The sequence below is a fragment of the Rutidosis leptorrhynchoides genome, chromosome 2 (genome assembly GCF_046630445.1).
Source record: "Rutidosis leptorrhynchoides isolate AG116_Rl617_1_P2 chromosome 2, CSIRO_AGI_Rlap_v1, whole genome shotgun sequence".
Classification (NCBI taxonomy): domain Eukaryota; kingdom Viridiplantae; phylum Streptophyta; class Magnoliopsida; order Asterales; family Asteraceae; genus Rutidosis; species Rutidosis leptorrhynchoides.
Window position 1 is genome coordinate 612,296,687 of NC_092334.1, and position 26,667 is coordinate 612,323,353.

The 26,667-nt window shown below is 32.0% G+C and overlaps 1 non-coding gene across 1 annotated transcript; it reads right to left on the minus strand.

The window, feature by feature from the left end:
* Positions 1-17,664: 17,664 nt before the first annotated feature.
* LOC139895102 (small nucleolar RNA R71) lies at positions 17,665-17,771 on the minus strand. The gene has a single exon (XR_011775568.1). It is a non-coding gene; the product is annotated as a small nucleolar RNA R71 (small nucleolar RNA).
* Positions 17,772-26,667: the final 8,896 nt, after the last annotated feature.

A 26,667-nucleotide genomic window follows, 5' to 3' on the forward strand; every position in this document is an offset into this window, starting at 1 on the left:
GATTAATATTGAAGTAAGAAGGATGATGGTGTGATTATCATCAAATGCGTGATCTCTCTGAATGAGTTAGGAATTAGAGTTGCATAAGAAAGAGTATCAAATAAGATTCTTGGGTAGTCTGTAACATAGAATTTGAATCGCTGAAGTGACGGTGAATGTTCAAGAACTCGGTATGACGTGGCATGGGCAAGTTTGAAGGCATCCTGAAGCAGTGACTTTTGACCATGTATGTTCATTGAATTTAGCCTTTAGTGGCCCAAGAGAAGGATATGTTAGAGAGTGATGGAGTTCTTTAATTGCTATAGTAGTTTGAGGATAAATTTAGCTCAAGTTGCAGCCTGCGGGAAATGGAGGAACTTTAGATGGTGTACCTCACCTTTGATTTTCGAATTGACAGTGATTGATTATTATTTGAGTATAACATCATTACTTGCATGGTGCCAAGTGATCTACTATAAATAAATGCACGAGCGCGAAAGTTTCTTGACTATGGTAATCAAAACGGTACTTGTAGGGAGGTTCTATTCTTCAAAAGATTATGCCTATGAGATATTTACCATCTCAGCATAGAGAATGTAATAGTGAACGTGGTGTTTATAAAATCGACGTTTGGGAGTTCAAATGAAATGGGTTCACGAAAAATCATATGGAAATCTACACCAAAAGTGTAATGACAGAGTGAATCTGGATACAACAAGTGATGATTAATTATAAAGGATAAGGAGATATTCCGTTTAAGAAAAATGAATGTAAAATTTTAGGTTTCCCCTGTTCACAACCTTTATGGTATATGGGAGATTGTTAATGGGTATGAGCACGATAGTTTGGTTAAAATAAGCTCTTCGTATATCTTCAAAGATGGTGATTATCCTTCATGTAATAACATTAGGATTTTGGATCGAATAGCGTGAGCATTTTCTTTGATTCACTATCTATTCCTCATGTCACAACATTGAAATTTCCATATGAATTACTGTAATATAATCCCGTTGGCCAGACGCCATTGTATTGCACTAATTTATACTTTCATTTCAATATTACCCCATAAGGTCAGGATATGTGATCAATGATGATTCTAATACAGTGTGCTAAGGATAGCTCGAGGAGACAAAATTTCTAAAAGTGATATATATGAATGATGACATAAGAATGTCTTTGAATTATCGAGAATTTGTATAAGTCGATAATGACGTTTTTATGGTGAGCAAATCAATGCACAAAGGTACGTATTATAACAAGAATGTTATGTACATGATTGTGATAGATGACATAAGTTAGGAGTGACATCCCATGGTTTCACTAACTAAGGTGGTCTTATAAAAATAACTTGCATGAGTCAAAGAATACTTTGAATCACAAATGGGAGTTCCTCCCGGAGTCTGAATATAAGAGAGAGATGTGGATATGATCGTTTGATGTAAGTAATAATATTCTAAAGCTATAGGTCGGTTGTAGACTAAACTCTAATGCACCCTATTATTCAGGGTTGACCACATTAAGACTGCCTAGTTCCCTACAACCACCGCTATGATACCAACTGTAACACCCCGTCAAAATCGACATTGACGTAAATGTTAACTCTGGTCCCAGTGCATGGCTTGACTTCTAAGTATCAGCAAAGTTCTACAGCGGAAGCAAAATATCTAAGTACCTGAGACAAAACATGCTTAAAAGTGTCAACCAAAAGGTTGAGTGAAGTTCATAGGTTTATAAATAATAACCAAAGTTTTAGATCACAAGATTTAATTTCATAAATAACCATACACCGCAGTGTACAAAAGCATTCTATAAGTTGCGGGCACCCGGTAACTAGCCTTAACAAATAATAGTGATTACCCCTGTGTTATAATAATATGTACACCGAATCAAGTGTGATAATAACCTCGAAGTACTAAACACCCGCCCACTAGCTCTAATGTCTAGTGCAGCATCCTGGGTGGGGATGTTAAACCCGATAGATCTACCTTTAGGATTCGTGCCTACCAGTTCATAAACCAATAGTTAAAGTTACCAAGCTAGGGGATTTTTGATTCAAACCCACGTAGAATTTATTTTAGTACTTGTATCCATTTCATAAAACAGTTATAAAAGTAAGCATGTGTCTCACCCCAAAAGTTGTAAAACAGTTATGAAATAGTAAAAAGTGGGGCTATGAAGTTCACCTTAAAATAGCAGGAGAAGATATAACAAGTACACGAATAATGAAGATCAAGATTGATCTAGACTCCAACCTAAATATTATGATAGGTCAGAATATATCTAACTTATGTCATGTCATTGTATGATAGTCCTAGTGCTTGAAGTGGTATTGGAATTATGTGACAAAAGATTTGAATAAGTATTACGTGTACTTTCTATTTTAGTAAGTTTCCACTTTTAGAAATATTCTATTTTAGGTAAGTTTCTTTTTATAATAAGTTTCTATCTTTAAAAGTTTTTTTTTATTTAAAAAGTTCACTTAAGTCAAACAAAAGTCAAATGAGAAAGTCAACTGAAAAGTCAACCCAAAAGTCAACGATCAGCGTTGAAAGACTCAAAACAATTTTTAAAACTTATTCGTACTTATTTCATAATAATATTGTCATAATATTAACTTTGGTAGTTGAATGACTTTGAAGAATTACAAACTTTAATATATTGTAAAAATGGCTAAAGTGTCCATTTTGGAAATTTTTATAAAAATTAGTGGGACCTGATTTGACAAACGGTAAACGCCAAGTACTTCTTTTTACCACAAAGAGACTACACAAAAATTTTCAGGAGCCAACTCGATTTGACCAACTTGTGGCAACCGATGCCGTTTTGACATTTCAATGATTTTGTTTCAGCTTTTCAGAAAAAGTATAAATATGACCAAGTGACCTACTTTGACTATTTTTATAAAAATTCACGGACATTGGCTTGACAAACGCGCAAAACCAAATGCATCTCCTTACGACAAAGTTATAACATGATTTATTTCATCACATAATTCGCATTCAAATGACCTCGACGATCGAAAATATTATGATATTTTAAGTTTAAGATTTTCAGCATTTCAAAAAAATGTATAAGTGCGCTCAGGTGACCGACTTTGACAATTTTTAAAACGACGCTCGGGACTCGGTTTGATAAACTAACAGAGCCAAAAGCTTCCCCTTGTTATCAAGATACTACCTCATTTGTTTTACAATTTCTACAGCATTTAAATGACCATGGTGATCGACACAATTTCGACAAAAATCATTTTCTGCATCAATATTCTAATAAGAAGATTTATTTTTTTTATAAACTTTGAAAAATCATAACTAATTCATAAAAATTGCAAACGACATGAATCAAGAGTCCAAACTTATTAATTTTTCGACAAGCGCGCACTCATGAACTCAGAAATTTGATATCGGGTCGCACGCACCCCGAGACAACCAGATTAAACCTGCAGTTTATCTTTTAGTATATTTTTAATTTTTCAAATTTGTTTAATTCATAACTTTTGATCTATAAGTCAGATTTTATTGATCCAAAAATATAAATTCGTCGAAACAATGATCCCGACATGATGGAACAGTTTATATTTTCCAGAAATGGCATGAAAACCGAGGTCATATCTGCTGTAAATAATTATTTTATATATAAAATTTATATAAACTTCAATAATTCATAACTTGAGTTCTATACGTCTGTTTAACGCAAATCTTATGTGTAAATTTCACTACTCTTCATGAGGATCACGTTGAGCAACTTAGTTTCATCATAAAATATTGGCACGGTTCTCGAAATTTATAAATACAGATCTGTCCAGATTATATAATTATAAAAAATCAATATTTTAACATATTTTAATTATTCCAACATTCACCACAATAACAATTAAAGCACTATACTAATCATACACGCATAATAACATAAAAATTGGGTAGAATTGAAAAAAAGATGGGGTTTCATGACTACCTCAAATCAAGAACAAGGAGTATAGAAAACATAGAGCGCGTCGCGAGGATTCCAAATATGTAATTTGTCTTGAGATATGATGAAGATTTATAAGGATGATGTTTAGTCGATTACTTTTAGGGTTTGGGAAAAAAAACTTCTATTCGTTCGTAAGCAGAGGAGAAGCCGTAATATGTGTTTTTTTTTGTTTAGGTTTGTGATAGAATTAAGAGACTTAGGGATATTAATATATTATTAATTAAATGGAACATCAAAAATTACCAAAAATTTGGGGATAAAACCCCATGAGTCGGCCGAACCATTTTAATTAGGAGAGTTTAGAGTTTTGTTATTTTTGTTGTTATAATTCATATTAAATACAAAATACAAGATAAGGTGGTTAAAATAATATTAATAATAATATTACATTAGTTTGGTAAAAGGGGGAAGAAGGGAGCCGAGATTAGATGTGATATTAGTTTTTTTTTCCTTATCTAAATTATGATACTATCTATTTATTTTGAAAATATGAGTTTAATTTAATTAAAAGGCAAAATGGATAACCCATGACCCACCTAAAATGGGTCAGCCGAATATAGGCAAGTAATGGCCCAAACATCGAAATTTGAATTTACAATTTGACCCGAATGATTAACGAACGTGACCCGATAAATAAAACGTTACGCGATTTATAATACGCGAGATGAATAATAATTCAAGAAATAAAATATAGAAATATTTTATTATTACAAATGACATAGGAGTGTCACACAGAAGAATTCGGATTTGGAAATCACGAATATATATAATCGTTGGATTGGAAACCGAGACGATTAATTGAAATATAATCGTTTTACGTAGAAATGTACTAACACGTAGTCACTCATTAATTTTTAATACTTGTAATATTAACTAAAATATATTATAAAAATAATATAAACTTTAATTAACAAAATTTGTCGACTAAAAATTAATATTTGGTCAACGTTGAATTAAAGTAGAGTAATTACTTATTAATTTCAATATTAATAAGCATGCAGAAACTCTAGGGGTCAAATAGTCATTTCAAGTATGAAAATTTGAGGGTTGTTATAAATGGCTTCTTGGCGAAGTTGTTGCTTGATTGGGGGGCTTCCCATTTTCTTTTGTGGCCACCTGACTTATCCTCGGCTTTAGGTATCAGTACTACAATTTCGTACACCGTTTCTATCAATTGGCGGGCCATCTTCAAAGCTTTTTGGTGATTAGTGGGTTTGGATGACATTACCTCGTGTTTGATGCTCTTTGGAAGATCATCCATGTAAAGTTCAACCCTTAGAGCTTCGGGGTTCACAAGGTTTGGGCACATCAAGGCTAGTTCGGAAAATCGTTGATTGTAGGCCTTGAGATCATTTCCGACCGCTTTAAAAGTTCTTAGCTCTTGTTCGAGCCTTCGGGTTTCTTCACGAGGAAAATATTCGATGATCATCTTTTCCCTTAAATCGGCCCAAGAGAGGGCGTGAGCTTCATCGGTACCCACCGATTGCACATAAGTATTCCACCAAGTGAGAGCGACACCGGCGAAAGTGTGAGTGGAGTATTTGACCTTGTATTGGTCACAACAACCGCTTATGCTAAAGACGGCTTCCATTTGCTCAAACCATCGGGTGAGCACAACCAGTCCCCCGGTCCCATCAAAAGTGTGAGTTTTGCACCCCATGAAGTTTTTGTAGGAGCACCCTTCGCTTGAGTTACCGGCCCCTTGGTTGTTGTTGTTGTGGTTGTTGTTATTATTGTTGTTGGAGGAGTGACCGGCCATGGCCGCATCCACAGCGGTGGCTATCATCAGTTGAAGAGCTTGTTCGGGTGTTTCATGGTGTGGTACATGGCGAGGAGGCATTGTCCCTTCAAAACACAAGAATATCGTTGATTAGTATTCTTAATAATAACCGTGATATGGAATAAGGATAGAGAGAAAATTATCCTTGACTCGCCTTAAATTCTTTATGTCATAATGTCGGAACGTTCATATGAGTCACCGTAATATAATCCCGGCAATTATATTACCCTAATTCATATGTGCATTCGACATTATTTCATAAATTCAAGGTGGCGTGTCAATCAAATTAAACAACGTGAGATTAAGAGTTCGAGTATAATGCACAAGTAGTCAAATAATTCCTACTTCAAGTCTATATGCCGGTCGTAGTCTAGACTCACTAATGTACACTATTACTCGGGGTTGACACCAATCAACTCTAAATCCCTACAACCAATGCTCTGATACCATCTGTAGCGACTCGACAAAATCGTCATTGACGGCGCCGTCTACTTAGGTCCCGTTACATGGTCATAAGTCTTTAAAATAACATTTGACCAAAAGTATGTCGCATTCATTTCAAATGTAAAGATTGTTTCAAAGTTTAGAAGAATAGTTCAACCACTAGTTACATTACAATGTTATAAGTACAAATGAAACCCATGCGACACAATTTAAAATTAGCCAAAAGACGCTCCATGTATGCATATATACATGACATCCAATGCAAGTATCAAAATAATGAGCGGAAGCATGTATCACAAAACGTTCAAGGACCTGAGAATAACATAGAAATCTGTCAACGAAAACGATGGTGAAATCATAGGTTTAAGTAAGTAAGTAAGTACAAATGAACCACAAGATTTATAACTTGAAATAATTGTAAACCATTCTAAAAGTTGCCACGAGCACCCAATTATCAAGGCTTAACGTACCAAGAACCTCATCACAATAGTGTTAGAACATATACTATTTCTCGAAAATATATTTCATCCGAATAACTGTAGCGAACCGTCCGAGTAAGGGTTTGTCAAACCCATATGGCCATACAACATAAGTTCTCGCTTACACCGGACAATTGTAACTAATGATAATCGAATTGAGGATTTTTTTCTAACTCGTATGTAGAATGTTTGTTTTCGTACTTGTGTTCGCTTTGCAAAATGAAACGTTTATGTTTTCTCATCCCAAATGTAAGTTTAAAAGAGTAAAAGTGGGACTATGATCTCACCTTGAGTGCACGAGAAATAAAGTACTTCACAAGTAAACGTGTGCAAGGACAATTGCTAGTCTTGACCTAAACAAGTAGGTTGTATCAATAACGGTAACACGATTGGTCAAAGTTGTTCAATTAGTCCTATGGCTCGTTACGACACGATTATATAGCATGTGAATCAAATTGGCAAGTTTCATGCAAGACACGAGTATGAAAGCATGCTAGAACGTTTGTACAAACATTTGCTTAAGTTTGACTAAAAGTCAAACTTGGTCAAAGTCAACGAAAAAGTCAACACGTTCGGGTCGGGTCCCGAACAATTTTTTTGAGGTTTTTAATCATATATAAGCATGTTGGAACAAGTTACATGTGAATCGGAGGTCCATAGCATAGCAAACATTTTTCGAAAAACGACCACTTGATCAGTCTGCCCCAGATGTGCCGCATCTGCAAGAGATTAGCCGCATCTACAGCAGATGCGCCGCTTCTGCAGCAGATGCGCCGCATCCAAGGCAGATGCGCCGCATCTGTATCTGATTCAGTGAAACTGCCTTAAAAACATAACAAGTCTCGAACCAAACTTCAATTTAACGCAATTTATGATCCGTAAACATCTAAAACTTGTATCTTATATCGTTGAAAAGGTAATTTAACGAGGAATACAACTAAACACATTTAATCAACAAAAATCATCACTTACAATAATTAAAACCAAAATGAAAGCTCATTAAATACTCACCATAAATGCTTTCAAGTTCATAATTGCACTTGGATGATTCGGGAACTTAATGCATACATGTGAAACGCCGTTTTGTAGATAATTACTCATACAATACAACTAAACACTCACAAACAACATTGAAAAGCATTTAAAGCATCAAAAGTTCACTCTACTCTTATCAAACCCTAACTCAAAAATCACAAAATCAATAATCATGTTAGTGAAGTTTTCTTAATCAACCTACACATCAAATTGAAGCTAGTGATACTAGTAACACATTTAATACATGCAATTTTAACATCTAACAACATTTAAACATCCAAATCTCAAGATCAAACACACCCATTTCAAGTTTAAGCTAGTTACATCAAAATGACAAGGACAAGCATATAAATCATATATTCATGCTAGACTTGAGCCATAGACACTAATCAACACTTTTATAAGTTAAAAACATCAAGAACAAAGAATCTAGTAATTTTAGAAAGTTACCCAAACTTGATAAAATCGGCATGGAATTGAAGAGGAAGATGTAAGGATTCCAAATATGTAATTTGTTTTGATGTTTGATTGCTAACTTGAAAATGGATGATGAATCTTTGTTTGAAGATTTGAGAGTAAAAAGTGAAAGTATTGAAAGAGTTAGGAGATGAATGAATGGATGAGAAAGGTGTTGACCATTTGACCTAGTCACACCTTTGGTCTCTTGGCAAATTTGGTCCCTTAAGTTTGAAGCGGGTGCGTGAATTACCTAAACGAGATATTTTAAAACGCGTATTAACGGAAGATGTTATAATTATACAACGGACTTTAAAATAGTTAAACGGAAAGTAAACGGAAAAAGGCGGGATGTTACAAAGTTTACTGAATATATAACATTAGTTTAAAAATTTTGAGAATCAATATTACAGACTTTGCTTATCTTATCGAAATCATATAAAGATTAAGTTTAAATTTGGTCAAAATTTTCGGGTCGTCACACGGCTAGACTGAGAGCACCGTGATGCCTCAGCCGGAATCAACCTGCCGTCAGTACCATCACGGCATTCCAAACCGGCACGAAGATATTCTCCCGGGACTGGCACGTTGTCCCGGAGAAAGTGCACTATCCCGGAGAAAGTGCACTATCCCGAAAAAGACGCTCTGTCCCGGAATGATCACCTGATAACGGAATGAGCATGCAAGCAAGTTGCATGCCACGTCAGCCAGCAAATCTAGGGAAGTTCGTTAGGATCTATTATTCTTCACGAAAAGGACAGGTGCCACGTCACCCCTCGGGATTGACAAAGTTCGTTACAACCATGAAAGGGGCATGTGCCACGTCACCATTCCCTCCTAAACATCTATAAATACGTAAACAAGATCTTTCATTCACACAACACTGGATGCATTAATGTTACTCTACCCAAATCAATTCCGGTAACATCACTCCAGTCATTAAACCAATTCTGACCGGTGCTCCGATCATCGTCGGTATTAATCCTCACTCTTAGATATTAGCTTATTCAATTCCGATCGAATAAGGCTAATTCAATCGATATACAGATCTATCTCATGTTATTTTCCTGGACTTTAAAGGGAGAAGCCAAAGATTGGTTAGAATCGTTACCTGAAGGGGCGATTGATACATGGGATGTCTTAGTTGAGAAATTTCTTAAAAGATTCTTTCCGGCATCTAAAGCCGTGAGACTTCAAGGAGAAATTGTTACGTTCGCGCAGAAGCCAAATGAAACTCTATATGAGGCGTGGACAAGATTCGAAAAGTTGTTGAGAGGATGTACTCAACATGGTTTAGACACTTATCAAATAGTGCAAATATTCTACCAAGGATGCGACATTACTACACGAAAAGACATCGACATAGCAGCTGGTGGTTCCATTATGAAGAAAACAGCAACCGAAGCTCACAAAATTATTGATAACACAGCCTCCCACTCACATGAGTGGCACCAGAAAAAAGATATTTTTCGTTCATCTAAAGCGGCTAGAGCCGATTCTAGCCATGACCTTGATTCCGTTTCCGCAAAAATAGATGCTTTCGAGAGACGAATGGAAAAGATGACTAAAGATATTCACGCAATACGAATCAGTTGTGAGCAATGCGGTGGACCACACTTAACAAAAGATTGTCTCAGTATTGAACAAATGATAGAACAACGAGAGAATGTTTCCTACATGAACCAAAGGCCGGGAAATAATTATTAAAATAATTATCAACCGCCAAGGCCAAACTACAATCGAAATCAAAACATTCTTTACAATCCAAATGGACCCAAGAATAACTCGTATAACTAACAAGGTCTGAATAACCAACCAACTCAAAACAACACTTTCAATCAACAAAGACCTAGCTTGTATAAACCACCACAACAAACCGAAGAGAAAAAGCCAAATCTAGAAGAAATGATGGCAAAGCTAATGGAATCTCAAACACAATTTATTACATCTCAAACCCAAACAAATGAGAGGTTTGATCAGTCATTAAGAACTCAACAAGCTTCCATTTTGAATCTAAAAAAACACGTAGGTACTCTTGCTAGCATGATGAGTGAGAGGGAACAAGGAAAGCTACCGAGTAATGCTGAAGTAAATCCTCAGAATGAGAATGTTAATATGGTATCAACGAATTCTGAAAAACCATCATCAGAAGATGGGAAGGTTTTCGATGTGAATAACAATGAAGAAGTTACAACACCACCACCACCCGAGTATGTAAAGCCAGTGGTGGCACCCTACAGACCACCCATCACGTTTCCAAGAAAAGGAGTTGAGTATGAGCAAGTGATAGGTAATATAGTTTGTGATACATCTGGAAAGAAGAAGAAGAATAAGAAAGTGCAAGAAACAAAAACCGTAAAAATAAACCCGGAGAAGACAGTTCCACCAAAACCTCCACCCAGGTTAGGTGATCCGGGTGAATTTATTGTTCCTTGTCTACTTAGTGATTGTGTCATGTATGATGCACTAGCAGATTTAGGTGCGAGTATAAGTGTTATGCCTCTTTCATTATATAAGAGATTAGGAGTATGTGAGCTAAGTCCAACGGAAATGAGTGTTCGACTCTTTGATCAAACTATTAAACACCCAGTTGGAATTGCTGACAACCTACCCTTTCAAGTGGGTAATTTAACCTTTTTAGTCGAATTTATTATCATTGACATAGAAAAGGACTCAAACATTCCTCTAATTTTAGGTCGACCATTCTTAGCGTCCACCGGGGCGTTATTTGATGTAAGAGAGGGTAGAATGACACTTAGTAATGATGAAAAATCGATCACCTTTGTAAGTCGAAAGTCTAAATCTCCACCAACCAAAACCGTTGAACCAATAAAAATGATTGGTAAGAACCATATTGTTTTACCAACTCCAACGGTAGTGCTTAACAATAATAAAACGCCTAAGTGTGGGGAAGATGAAGTAACACCTAATGATGACCTGATAACAAAGAACCCCGTCGTTGATTCGAAATTAAATGACTCCATTATTAACAGTTCAATGAAGAAACTTATTAAATGGATTCGCGATGCTTGAACCACGGGGAACTTTAAGTTATGTAACTGGTTAGTATCCAATCTATCGCCTAAAGAAAAGGCAAAACTAGTTGAATTTGTGGAAATTACACAGGAATCCGACCAATGGCTTAAAGCAAAAGTCACAGATATGCAAATTGATTATGGTCCAAAAGAAATTGACAATGAAGTTAAACACAAATTCGACACCACGGCTACCTAAGTGTGGGGAGATTCAAATGTTTAAAAAAATGATGTCTAGAGTTATACGTTCTGTTCTCGTGTAGTTCTGAGAATGGAATCCGATTGGTCTTTTCCACTAGCAGACACTAAAGAACTAGTTTTCTCCCTCTATTCTAAATTTTGTGTTTTATAGGTTTTATATGAAATTTATATGCATTTTTAAATTTAAGTTTTGTGTGAATTTAAAAAAAAAAATTTACTTTATTTCATTAAGTTTGAAAAATAATTTCTAAAATTCGTCGTAAGTTAAAGACTAGGTCATGGAACCGAAATTGCTTTACCCGATGGCGAGGCGAAAAATTTTGTTATCATTATTTTTAATATTATTGATCTAAAGTATACCAAAAAAAATTAAAAAACCCAAAAATCTTTGCTTTTAAAATAATCGCTTTAAAAACGACAAATTTTAAATTTTGTCGAGGGACGGACTAGGTAAACGTACCGAAACTACCTAAAGTAAAAGGAAACAAAATTTTAAAAAATTATTCATTTAAATTGTTTTAATAAATAAAGGTTTATATATATATATATATATATATATATATATATATATATATATATATATATATATATATATATATATATATATATATATGTATATATATATATATGTTTGTAGTTTATCTTATGTACAACATTAAGTTCAGCAAAAACTATTAATTTTGACGACAAGACGTAAAATATCAAATGTGATATAAAACAATATGTTTGCAAACTCGGTATTTTTAATCACTTTTCTACACTAATCACCCTCATGAATTTATAATTATAGTCTGATTTTATGCAAATGAGGGCATTGCATGATCTCAAGTGTGGGGAAGGGTTATAAATTCTCTCGGGTTTACACTTAGTTTAATTGCCAAATTTTGTGAAAATTTGAAAAAAATTTCAACTAAATGAATTCAAAATCATGATTATACATATTTATGAACGATAAAACTAGGTGATAATGCCAAAATTATTATTATCTCGGAAAGGACATAAATTGAGAAACAACCTAAAACGCTAGAATTCATTTAAAATGGAGTAAAGGAGAATAAAAAAGCAAAGAAAAGAATAAATAAAAGCTAAGTGTGAGAAGAATTTACCAAGTTCTTTAAAACATATATCACATATTTATGTACAAGATTATTGCAGGTACTTTTGCTTTGGACTAAACTAATCAGTTTTACCCGATTTACTGTAATATATTTGAAAGAAAGATGAATCTACACGATGAATCAATTCCATCATTAAAAGGAAGTAAAGTCTTCCGAAAAAGACACGCGCTTCTTGATTTAGGTCAGGAAGTTATCGTCCAGACCAGCTGTAGGTTGACGAAAAATCTAGAAAAGTCATCTCTAAAATCAGCAGAAAATCTACGGACCTCAGCATCAAACAGGGTCACCATGTGGTCAGACTTATTCTAACCATGAGAGGATTTGTCTCGTAAAATGGGGAGGGCGCCGTGCAAATTAGGTTGATAAGACTAATGAATCAGACCTCCAGAAAGGATAATCTCCTTAAAGATTAAAAATCAGCTTTTAAGACTGATATTACTCAATCCTTGAGATTGACCTTAAAAATTGAGAATTCATACTCATGGAATTCAATGATATCTAAACTCGAGCTTGAACGAGAAAATATTTTGATCAAATTAAAACCGATTTGTTTTCTGAAAATCTATTTTCAATGCGTTCATTACCATTGAACGTAAAATCCTAAGAATTCATCGGAATTCATTAGGTCACCTAAACCAAATCGGGTGTCAACCGTAAGAACGGTGGTTGTATAGCATGGTCAAAGACAGGACCTTGTACCAGACCGAAAAATTATAGGGTGATCTTTACTATTTCTCCTACAAAGGATAGTAATTGCATCCGACACGTTTTTGACCATAATTATGTGCATGTCATTGGACATTGCCTTAACAGTTGCTTGTTCATCGCTTTCCTTTACAACCGGACGGTAGTTTACCGAAAGGTAATATACGGAGCAAGTATACTGGACGTGTTGCTTTCCTAATACAAGGTTAGCAAGTGGGTGACACAAAACCACAAGTTTTGAGCTAAAATTTTAAAAATCCGAAACCCACAAATCCCACAAAAATATTTTGCAAACACCGATGAAGGGTTATTCCAGAAAACTTGTCTAGGGTAAAATCTAGCTTGAATTTTCAAAAGATCAAATGTTTTCATAAAGATCCAATTTTCTTAAAGGATCTAAATTTTTATAGTCATGTGAGACTGTAAACCACATTGTTACTATCATTATTTATACCGCCGTATCAAAATCACCGATGTATAAAGTGTGAGAATAAAAAAAAGTGTGATTCGAGTGAAGTGTGATTTAATTTCAAGTTATGTATTGCTTGAGGACAAGCAACGTTTAAGTGTGGAGATATTTGATAGTGCTCCAAATGAACATATATTTAGGCGCAATATCCTTCCAATATGTAAAGCTTTTAGTTGCAATTGTTCTATTTTTATGTAATAATCGTTTAAATAAATAAGTGCGAAGACAAAAGACAGAATCAACGATTTGAAGACGCAAATGACCAAAAAGCTAAAAAGTACAAAGTATAATCCAAGTGGTTCAATTTATTGATGAGAAACGCCTAAAAATGACAAGAGTACAAGCCGTAAAACGCAAAGTACAAGATATCTAAGCGTACGAAAAGGCGTTCGAAAATTCGGAACTGAGACATAAACCGAGCATCAATGTACAACTCAACGGAGCTAAAATTAAAAATCAACTATGCACAAGAATATAATATAATAATATATATATATATATATATATATATATATATATATATATATATATATATATATATATATATATATATATATATATATATATATATATATATATATATAATTATATGAAATTGTATATTATTATATTATATATTATAATATTCAGCAGCCCACGTTTAACTCAATTTGGTGAGCTGGAATCCGAAGCTCCGCACTCGCGGAGCTGTAAGGCACAAAAGTACCGCACTCACGGAGCTGTACAGTTCAAAGTGGGCCTATAAAAGCTCACACATTCTGCTCGAATTCTGCATCCCTTTTTCACTCAATCTCTCTATCTATATACGATATATATATTTATATTTATAATATTAAAGTTTAATTTAATATTAATAATAATTTGGGTTATTGTAAGAAATGTTTTATGGGTTTTAAAGTCGGAACTCTGTCCGTGTAACGCTACGCGATAAATAATCACTGTAAGCTATGTTCTTCCTTTTTAAATTAATGTATCGTAACTAAGATATTATTATACTTATTTGAGCCAAAGTAATCGTGATGTTAGACTAAATATTAAAGACGGGGTTATTGGATTTTGTACCATAATTAATGTTTGAATAAAAGACTGACACTTGTGGGCATTTGACTATGGACTATTAATAGATGGGAGGTATTGTCTAATTGAGTGATAACCCATTGGAGTCTATCGAACCTATCTTCAAATTAATTAACTTAATAATTAATAATGATTATGGTTGTCCTATTTAGTGACATTCATACGGAATCTATTATAATCATTTAATTAATTATTCGGGTTGGATAATTGATTATTCAAACTGATCAAGTGGATAAATTAATATTCATATCTAATCAAAACAGGGGTGGATTACATACAGTGATAACTGGTGTAATTATTGACAGAAGTGATAACTGCGTCACAGTTTAAATCTTTAATTAGTTGGAATATTTGACTTCGGGTATAAAGGTAATTTGACGAGGACACTCGCACTTTATATTTATGACCGATGGACTATTATGGACAAAAACCAGATAGGTTTCAAATAATCTAGGGCAAAAGGACAATCAACCCAGAGTAATAAATTAAAATCAAAATGTCAAACATCATGGTTACGGAAGTTTAAATAAGCATAATTGTTCTATTTTATATCTCATCGTATTTTTATTTACTGTCAATTTATTTATTGTCATTTTAATATTGTTATTTATTTTACACACTTTAATTATTGTCATTTATCTTTACGCTTAAAATATAAAATCGACAAACCGGTCATTAAACTGTAAACCCCCCTTTTATATATTATTATTACTATATATAATTATATACATTTTATATAAATATAGTTGTTAAAAATATAGTACGTATTCACTATCTCCCTGTGGAACGAACTGGACTTACTAAAAACTACACTACTCTACGATTAGGTACACTACCTATAAGTGTTGTAGCAAGGTTTACGTATATCCATCTATATAAATAAATAAAACTTGTATCATATTTCGCCTATTTCATATTAAAAATAAGTATATTTAGTACCCTTTCGCTCTCACATCAAGTTTTTGGCACCGCTGCCGGGGAAGCGAAAGCGAAATGCTATATTCTAAAAAAAAAATTAGTTTTTAAGCTATTTTTGTAAAAATATATAAGTTTTAAAAAAATATAAAAACATAAAAAATAAAAATATATATCTATATTTTTTAGTGTTAAATTAAAAAGTTTTTATTTTTTTTTTGTTACAAAAACTAATAAGTAATTTTTTGTTAAAATATAAGTTATACTTAAATTATATTTTAGAAAAATTAAAATCATAAAAATAAAATAAAAAATCAAAATATAAAAAAAAATCTGAAACTGCTCGAACCAGTTTGAACCTGCAATCATCTGAGACTGCATACCTCCACAGTCGCGGAGCACTTCTGGGCCTAGATACCGTAGTCGCGGAGCTGTCTGACAGGTCAAACCTCAGACTGCATTTATTACGAAATTAGAGTTATTTAATTATTATTATTATTATTATTAATTAGGATTTAATTAAATTAATAATTAGTTTTAGTTTTAATTAATTTTATATTTTAAGTTTTAATTAGTTCTCTTAATTTATAAATTAGTACCTTTTTAATAAACAATATAAAAATATTATTTTTATAAAAATTGTATTTTTATAACTTTAAGTTTTATTTTTATATTTTGTATCTTTTTATTCGTTTAGTTCGTAATTTGTATATTTATCGTTCGTAACTAGTTTTAAGTTATAGTATTTTGCCGTAGTTATTTTATATTTCTAAATTTTTAGGCTTTGACGTAAAACCCTTTAAGTGCTTTTTCTTTAGATTAAGATTTAGGTACCTTAGAATTTTGCGACGCCGTTTTAAGATTTTAGTGCCTAATTAAGTTATTGCCATTTTGGATATAGAATTCCTTTAAGCTTTAATACTTTAGGCACAACTTTTTAGTCTTAAGTTTTTAGACTTTTAAGTTTCAACGCTTTACTTTCTTTTTATTATTTTTCGACTTTTTATTTTTCGACTTTTTTCGACGCGCTTTATCTTTTTCATTTCTATGCTCTAGTTTTTAGGACATAGAATTTTCAAAGTTTTCTTTAAATTTCGACGAAAAATTATTTTAAGCGGTTAAATTGATAGACATCCAAAATTTTCTGTTTCGTAGTAATAGTTGGATTTGTTAGTAGCTGAGTTGTGAATTTTCCGATTTAAAGGATCCTGGCTCCCTGCTGCATCTTTTGACTATTCAAAACATGAGCAAAAGCAGAAAAGTCTATTAATTTGATAACTTATATAATTTCTAATAGGATATTCAGTGAATGCACCGAGCAAAACGTTCACAACCTTTCATACGTTCACCACCTGTAACTCGATCAAGACATCTAGCCAATATTGTCGACGTTGATTTTTCTTTAGAATCATCATCTAGTCGAACAAGTACTCCAATTCAAATTTCCGATAATCCATTTTTTGAACCCGACTTCACAATTGAGAACACGGAGGATATTCAAGGATAATTCAAAGATCCTGAACCACTAATTATTCCTCCTGAACCACAAATCATTCAACCGAAGATTGTAGAGGAAGAAACCATTAAATTAGAATCCTCTAGTGATTCAAATTCAATCATGGAAAATCAGGAACCTCTAAGTATGGAAGACCGAATGAGAGCCACACGCACGGGCCAAGGTCACGCCATTATTAAGCCAGATGTTAATGCACCAGATTATGAAATCAAAGGACAAATTCTACACATGGTAACTAATCAATGCTAATATAGTGGTACGCCAAAAGAAGATCCAAACGAACATCTTTGAACCTTTAATAGGATCTGTACTCTATTCAAAATCAGAGAAGTTGAGGATGAACAGATCTATCTCATGTTATTTCCCTGGACTTTAAAGGGAGAAGCCAAAGATTGGTTAGAATCGTTACCTGAAGGGGCGATTGATACATGGGATGTCTTAGTTGAGAAATTTCTTAAAAGATTCTTTCCGGCATGTAAAGCCGTGAGACTTCAAGGAGAAATTGTTACGTTCGCGCAGAAGCCAAATGAAACTCTATATGAGGCGTGGACAAGATTCGAAAAGTTGTTGAGAGGATGTCCTCAACATGGTTTAGACACTTATCAAATAGTGCAAATATTCTACCAAGGATGTGACATTACTACACGAAAAGACATCGACATAGCAGCTGGTGGTTCCATTATGAAGAAAAAAGCAACCGAAGCTCACAAAATTATTGATAACACAGCCTCCCACTCACATGAGTGGCACCAGGAAAAAGATATTTTTCGTTCATCTAAAGCGGCTAGAGCCGATTCTAGCCATGACTTTGATTTCGTTTTTGCAAAAATAGATGCTTTCGAGAGACGAATGAAAATGATGACTAAAGATATTCACGCAATACGAATCAGTTGTGAGCAATGCTGAAATTCCCCGTTCATATACAATATAAACGATTCACAATAGTCGATTACATCGCAAGGTAATTGACCTCTATATGATACATTTTACAAACATTGCATTCGTTTTTAAAAGACAAACTTTCTTTACATCGAAAGTTGACGGCAAGCATACTATTTCATAATACCTCCAACTATAATTGACTTAATAATAATCTTGATGAACTCGACGATTCGAATGCAACGTCTTTTGAAATATGTCATGAATGACTCCAAGTAATATCTCTAATATGAGCAAATGTACAGCAGAAGATTTCTTTCATACCTGAGAACCAAAAGGTTGGTGAGTTCATAGGTTTATCATAAAACAATAAAATTCATCATTTTGATAGACCACAAGATTTAAATCCTGCATGGTACAAATGGGCCCGAATCCTATACCCACCTGTAATGTACATGCGATATCTTTTAAATACAGTACACCTTTCTCGTGTACGAAATCATCTTTCATAAATCTTAGTAACCGTACACATATCTTGTGCACAAAAATAACATACACATAACCTGTGTATAAAATCATTCTCTCGATACATAACATTCACTTTTCATTGCTTTCATAGCTTGGCTTGGTAACCGACCTTAACATATAATGCGCATAATAATATCCCCAAAACAGAACATCTCGTCTGTATAATAATCATATAAACTTTGAAGTACTAAACACCACGCCCACTAGCCCTTCCGTTTAGTGAACATTCTGGGTGGGGGTGTTAAACCCGGTAGCTACCTTTAGGATTCGCGTGAATTAGGGCCATACCCGATTCTAATTCTTAGGTTACCAAGCAATAATAATCAGGGGAAAATATTCACATCAATTGGTGGAAATTATCATGTCCACATAATTTAATAATAATCCACAGAACTTCTGTCTGCATAATAATTCATTCGAGGAATGTTTTGCTTGTGTCTATCTCGTCAAACATTTATAAAAGCATTTCATGTATTCGCAGTTCAAAAATATATTTAAAAGCAGTTGTAAAAACAGCGCATGTATTCTCAGTCCCAAAAATATAAAGAGCAAAAGAGAATCAAATGAACTCACCATAATGTATTTTGTAGTAAAAATACATATGACGACAATTGTACAAGTGTAGGGTTGGCCTTGGATTCACGAACCTATATCATTCATATGTATATTAATACATATAATCGAAATCGAATAAATTTATATATTATATCCTAGATTATATTCTTATATATTTAATTTGTATATATTTAATATAGTTAATGTTTATATAGTTTTATATATACATATGATTAATATTATATCAAAAATCAACAATTTGTTATATGTAAATATTTATATAAATAATCTTAATATATATAATTAGATGTATTGAGGTAGTTGTACATAATATACTCTTATATAGAAAATATTTATTTGTTATAATAATATTGTTAATATGAAATTAATAATGATAATAATAATAATAATATTGATACTAATAATAATCTATATGATAATTCTAATAATAATATAGATTTTGATAAAAATGATAATAATACTACTAATAATAACACTAATACTTATGATAATAATAATAATAATAATAATAATAATAATAATAATAATAATAATAATAATAATAATAACAATAATAATAATAATAATAATAATAATAATAATAATAATAATAATAATAATAATAATAATAATAATAATAATAATAAAAACTACCTTAAAGAATAGACTAAAAAATATAATGTCTCTGCCTAGATTCGAACCCGCAACCTCTCGAACACCCGAACATACCCATACCATTCGTCCCTCTCAGCTTTTCTTGTATTAACTCGCATGATTATTTAGTTAACATATACAAAACCGTTTTTCCTCATTCAATTTCTATTATCATAATCATTATCATAACCCTAGCATCATCCTCATCTTCCTAATACATCATCATCATTCTAATCCTTTATCTTCATCCTCTTGCTATCATCATCATCATTATCTTCACAACATAATCAAACGAAATACGAAAACGATGATAGTTACTCAACTTATCACAATCAATCCACGTGCAATAGAGTATAACGGCCCATCACCATTTAAAACCCCGCGGCCCATAAACTAAATTAATCGTCCAGCTTTGCTTCAAACTTATTATATGTCCCGTGAATAAACAACTGGAAACTAGTGGGGTTCGTTCACTATCATGAACAGAAAAGACAACAATATCATTATCATTCTTTATCCTAATCTTTATCTTAATCAACAAGTGGGAGCTGGTTTGGCACTTTCGGTTAAAAATAAAAAGTAGCAGCACTATCATCTGAACGTCCATTTCACCTTTTTGCAACAGCAATCAAATGATTAAGTAGTAGTATAAATAAATCGAGTAATAATTTTATCATTATGTTAATAGTCATGAACGAAAACTGAAGGGTGGTAATGTAAAAAAAATAGCAGGTAAATAACGAAGCAGTAGCAGTCTTCCTCGATTAATGGTGTTCGATGAAAGTGGTGTTCGCTATTGTTGGGTGTCGGATTACAACAGTAACCGGAATTAGTTGAATGGTGATGAGTGTTGAACCCAAACGATAGCAAGTGGTTTTTATATGGGTCGAAGATTTTGATGATGGTGATGAAGGTGGAGTGGTGGTATTTTTAGTGAAGATACATAACTGAACCAAAAACAGAAAAACATATGGCAGCATTAGCAGTTTTTGTCGTCGGTTTTGCAATGCAAGCCTTAGTAATTTCGAGCAATGAAAAGGTTTCGGATGGTGGTGGTTTGGTGGTGGTTTACCACTATAAGTAGCAGTCGACAGGTGGGGGTTGTAGTTAGGTAAAGGTGGCTAGCTAGGAGTTGATTATTTTGTGGTTTCAATAAGAACATAGGAAAATTAAAAGTGGGTTTTCATGGGGTTCTAAGGTGGCGGTTGATGGAGAATGTGTTTTAACTATCGGGTTTGGGTGATAGTTCAAGGTGGTTTAGGTGTTTCGATAATGAATCCTAAAAATCTCTCTGCAATTGCATGTGTGTAAGTAATATATATATGTGTGTATCTTAATATTCTTGTTTTTATTTTTTTATTTTTTACAATTGCGGTAGCGAATATTATTGTGCAATTGATTGATTAAAATAGAACTCGAGGTACGATCGATAGTTTTATATTCAAGAAGATGTCGACAGATAGAATCAATCCAGGAAGAAGTAAAGTTATAAAGCTTGATTGGCTCGACAAATTTTTATTCCGTCAGAAGGAAATCAAGAAAAGTGAAATTGACGTTCAACAGAATTTGTTTGATTCTTATGTTGATTTGTACAATTTTAGTGGCAAGGAACAAAATTAGACACAGTATAATCGTACGTTGATTTGCAACAGATTTTGGATTTGTTCCTGTGATTTGTACGAATTAAGACGCAGGAACAAATTATTTACAGTTTGAAAATGATATATTTTATGAATTTGATTCCTATATATTTATGTATATAATATGTAATTGTATATAAATGTATACTAATGATTACGAATACGTATTTGTATATATATATATATATATATATATATATATATATATATATATATATATATATATATATATATATATCAGTACTTAGATATATATCTGTTTATATATTATCTATATAATATAATTAATCTTAGGTTATAATAATTAACAAGTATAAATCTATTAATTTTTATTAGTAACACAATAATAATATTAGTAATAATAATATATTTGATAAAGTGACAAGTAATGATAATTAATAATGTTATAATATTAGTAATAACAATATAAATGATAGTTTTTATAATGTTACGTATGAATAATAGGTAATATTAATAACAAGGATAATGACAATTATTAATAACAATATAAACAATGAAATTTTTAGTAATAATAATAACTAATGACATTTAAATTATAACTAAATTATACTCTTAATTATTCTTATAATAATATTTATATATACAATCTTTATTTTGATAATCATAATTTTACAAATAATAATAATATTATTAATATTACTAATGAAAGAAATAATAATATTACAACAATAACTAGTCTTAATTTGTAATTAAATTTAACATATTAATATCGCATATTATTTATTATGTAATATTTATTAATTATATAATGTATATATATAATAACATATATTTAATATTTAACAAGTTTTTAATTAACATCTACATACATATAATTATATATGCACATCAAGTGAAAAATAATTGTTCGTGAATCGTCGGGAGTAGTCAAAAGGGTAAATGCATTTATGTAAACTGTTCCAAAATTTTGAGACTCAACTTTACAGACTTTGCTTATCGTGTCGAAATCATATTAAGATTAAAGTTTAAATTAGGTTGGAAATTTTCGGGTCGTCACAGTACCTACCCGTTAAAAAAATTTCGTCCCGAAATTTGATCGAGGTTGTCATGGCTGACAATAAATATGTTTCCATGACGCATACGAGCTAAAAATTAGAGTTTTATAATCATTGAGTAATATGGATAAAACAATTTGACTACGTGAGGAGTATAAGCGAAGCTATCACAAAAAGAGTGAAATGAGAAAATAATATTTCGTCATAACCTTTGACGTAGATATGGTTATTTTCAGAGTTCAAGGGATTTGGAGAAAATCTTCGTGATAAGATTTGATTCTTCGATAATTAAGGAAATTAGGATCCTCTTTGATTAAATGCAATGATCTGTCTTGATCTGTCTTGATTCTTCGATAAAAATTAAAATCATAAAAAGAAAATAAAAAATCAAAATATAAAAAAAATCTGAAACTGCCCGAATCAGTTTGAACCTGCAATCATCTGAGACTGTATACCTCTGCAGTCGTTGAGCACTTCTGGGCCTGGATACCGCAGTCGCGGAGCTGTCTGACAGGTCAAACCTCAGACTGCATTTATTATGAAATTAGGGTTATTTAATTATTATTATTATTATTAATTAGGATTTAATTAAATTAATAATTAGTTTTAGTTTTAGTTAATTTTGTATTTTAAATTTTAATTAGTTCTCTTAATTTATAAATTAGTACCTTTTTAATAAATAATATAAAAATATTATTTCTATAAAAATTGTATTTTTATAACTTTAAGTTTTATTTTTATATTTTGTGTCTTTTTATTCGTTTAATTTGTAATTTGTATATTTATCGTTCGTAACTAGTTTTAAGTTATAGTATTTTGCCGTAGTTATTTTATATTTCTAAATTTTTAGGCTTTGCCGTAAAACTCTTTAAGTGCTTTTTCTTTAGATTAAGATTTAGGTGCCTTAGAATTTTGCGACGCCATTTTTGAAATGTCCCGTTCATATTGATTATAAACGTTCCATATTAATTGATTTCGTTGCGAGGTTTTGACCTCTATATGAGACGTTTTTCAAAGACTGCATTCATTTTTAAAATAACCATAACCTTTATTTTATCAATAAAGGTTTCAAAAGCATTACGTAGATTATCAAATAATGATAATCTAAAATATACTGTTTGCACACGACCATTACATAATGGTTTACAATAGAAATATATTACATCGACATATGTTTCTTGAATGCAGTTTTTACACAATATCATACAAACATGGACTCCAAATATTGTCCTTATTTTAGTATGCAACAGCGGAAGCTCTTAGTATTCACCTGAGAATAAACATGCTTTAAACATCAACAAAAATGTTGGTGAGTTATAGGTTTAACCTATATATATATCAAATCGTAACAATAGACCACAAGATTTCATATTTCAATACGCATCCCATACATAGAGATAAAAATCATTCATATGGTGAACATCTGGTAACCGACATTAACAAGATGCATATATAAGAATATCCCCATCATTCCGGGACACCCTTCGGATATGATATAAATTTCAAAGTACTAAAGCATCTGGTACTTTGGATGGGTTTTGTTAGGCCCAATAGATCTATCTTTAGGATTCGCGTCAATTAGGGTGTCTGTTCCCTAATTCTTAGATTACCAGACTTAATAAAAAGGGGCATATTCGATTTCGATAATTCAACCATAGAATGTAGTTTCACGTACTTGTGTCTATTTTGTAAATCATTTATAAAACCTGCATGTATTCTCATCCTAAAAATATTAGATTGTAAAATTGGGATTATAACTCACTTTCACAGATTTTTACTTCGTCGAGAAGTAAGACTTGGCCACTGGTCGATTCACGAACCTATAACAAATATGTACATATATATCAAAGTATATTCTAAATATATTTACAACACTTTTAATACATTTTGATGTTTTAAGTTTATTAAGTCAGCTGTCCTCGTTAGTAACCTACAACTAGTTGTCCAACGTTAGATGTACAGAAAAAAAAATTGATATATATTATCTTGAATCAATCCACGACCCAGTGTATACACGTCTTAGGCTAGATCTGTAGAGACCCGTCCTAATCCATCCGGACGAAGTCCATATCGATTACAAACGATTCACAACAGTTGATTACATCGCGAGGTAATTAACCTCTATATGATAAATTTTACAAACATTGCATTCGTTTTTAAAAGACAAACTTTCGTTACATCGACAGTTGACAGGCATGTAAAGCATTTCATAATATATCCAAATATAATTGACTTAATAATAATCTTGATGAACTCAACGACTCGAATGCAACATCTTTTGAAATATGTCATGAATGACTCCAAGTAATATCTCTAATATGAGCAAATGCACAGCGGAAGATTTCTTTCGTACCTGAGAATAAACATGATTTAAAGTGTCAACCAAAAGGTTGGTGAGTTCATTAATTTATCATAAAGAATCATTTCATAATTTTAATAGACCACAAGATTTCATACTTCCATTTCTCATAATTATACGTCCCATGCATAGAGACAAAAATATCATTCATATGGATTGAACACCTGGTAACCGACATTCACAATATGCATATAAGAATATCCCCATCATTCCGGGATCCTCCTTCGGACATGATATAAATTTCGAAGTACTAAAGCATTCGGTACTTTGGATGGGGCTTGTTGGGCCCGATAGATCTATCTTTAGAGTTCGCGTCAATTAGGGTTTCTGTTCCCTAATTCTTAGATTACCAGACTATATAGGGTGATATTCGATTTGATAATCCAACCATAGAATGTAGTTTCGATCACTTGTGTCTATTTCGTAAAGCATTTATAAAAGCAGCGCATGTATTCTCAGTCCCAAAAATATATATTGCAAAAGTATTTAAAAAGGGAATAATGAAACTCACGCATATAAATATTGTAAAACAGTTAACAAAGCATTTGCATGTATTCTCAGCCCAAAAATGTAAAGAGTAAAAAGGGGCAAATGAAACTCAAGCATATAAATATTGTAAAACAGTTAATAAAGCATTTGCATGTATTCTCAGCCCAAAAACGTAAAGAGTAAAAGGGAGCAAATGAAACTCACAATACTGTATTTTGTAGTAAAAATACATATGACGACATTGAACAATGCAGGGTTGGCCTCGGATTCACGAACCTATATCAAGTATTAACACATTATAGTATAAATCAATTAAGTTTATATATTTGTTATGTATTAATTATTCTTATAATATATTATGATACTTATTTGATATTTAATTAATGTTATATCAATAATATTAGTTGAAACATAATTTTATGTAATATTAGTATATTTTATGTAATAATATATTTACATATATATCTTTTGTTTTGTAAAATTAATAATTGTAGAAATACCTAAGGATAATAATAATAATATTAATAATAATAATAATTTTTAAAAGTATAAAACTACCTTAGGAGTCAGTTTTAAAAAAATTGCACCAAGCCGGGCTCGAACCCGAGACCTCTCGTTCACTCATCAACACCCTTAACCATTCCTCCATTTCAGTTTTTCTGATTTATAATACAAACCCAAATACTTATCTATTACATGTTTCAACCCACTTCATCTTCTTCACCAAAATCTAAACAATCAAACAACTTCATTCTTAATAGTCAATCATCAAAATGGTTTTAGGACTTCTAAACAAACATGAAACAAAAAATAAAAATGTGTTCATGATATAAAAAAAATGAGAAAAAAAAACAAAAAAATCCTACTGCTTGCTAGTAGCCAAGAAAAAAAAATGTTGTTTTCAATTTTGAGTTCGTTTTGGACAATCTTTACAACATGAAACATGTTTCAAATCATTCCTAAAAACTATTGAAATCGTCAATTGAACTTAAAACATCAAAACAAGCTCTAATTTCTCCAAGAACAAAACAGTTGACTTTTGACAATTTAACTTTGACTCGCAAATTCGAATTCGTTATCAAGAATTGGAACTTGAGATTTTGCAGGAAGTTTAAGTAAATGATTCCTAACAACTCTACATTTTTAGTTTTTGAAATTTGTTTCGAATTCACGTTAGTGTATATCACTGTGAAGAACTCAAGAACTCAAAAATTGATTTTTAGATTAAGAGTGTTATAGGTTATGATTACAACATGAATTGTGTTGCAAATCATTCCTATAATCTTTATAGATCATCAAATTAACTGGAGATATCAAAACAAACTCGAATTTGATTCAAGAACACTTAGTTGACTTTGAAAACCAAAAC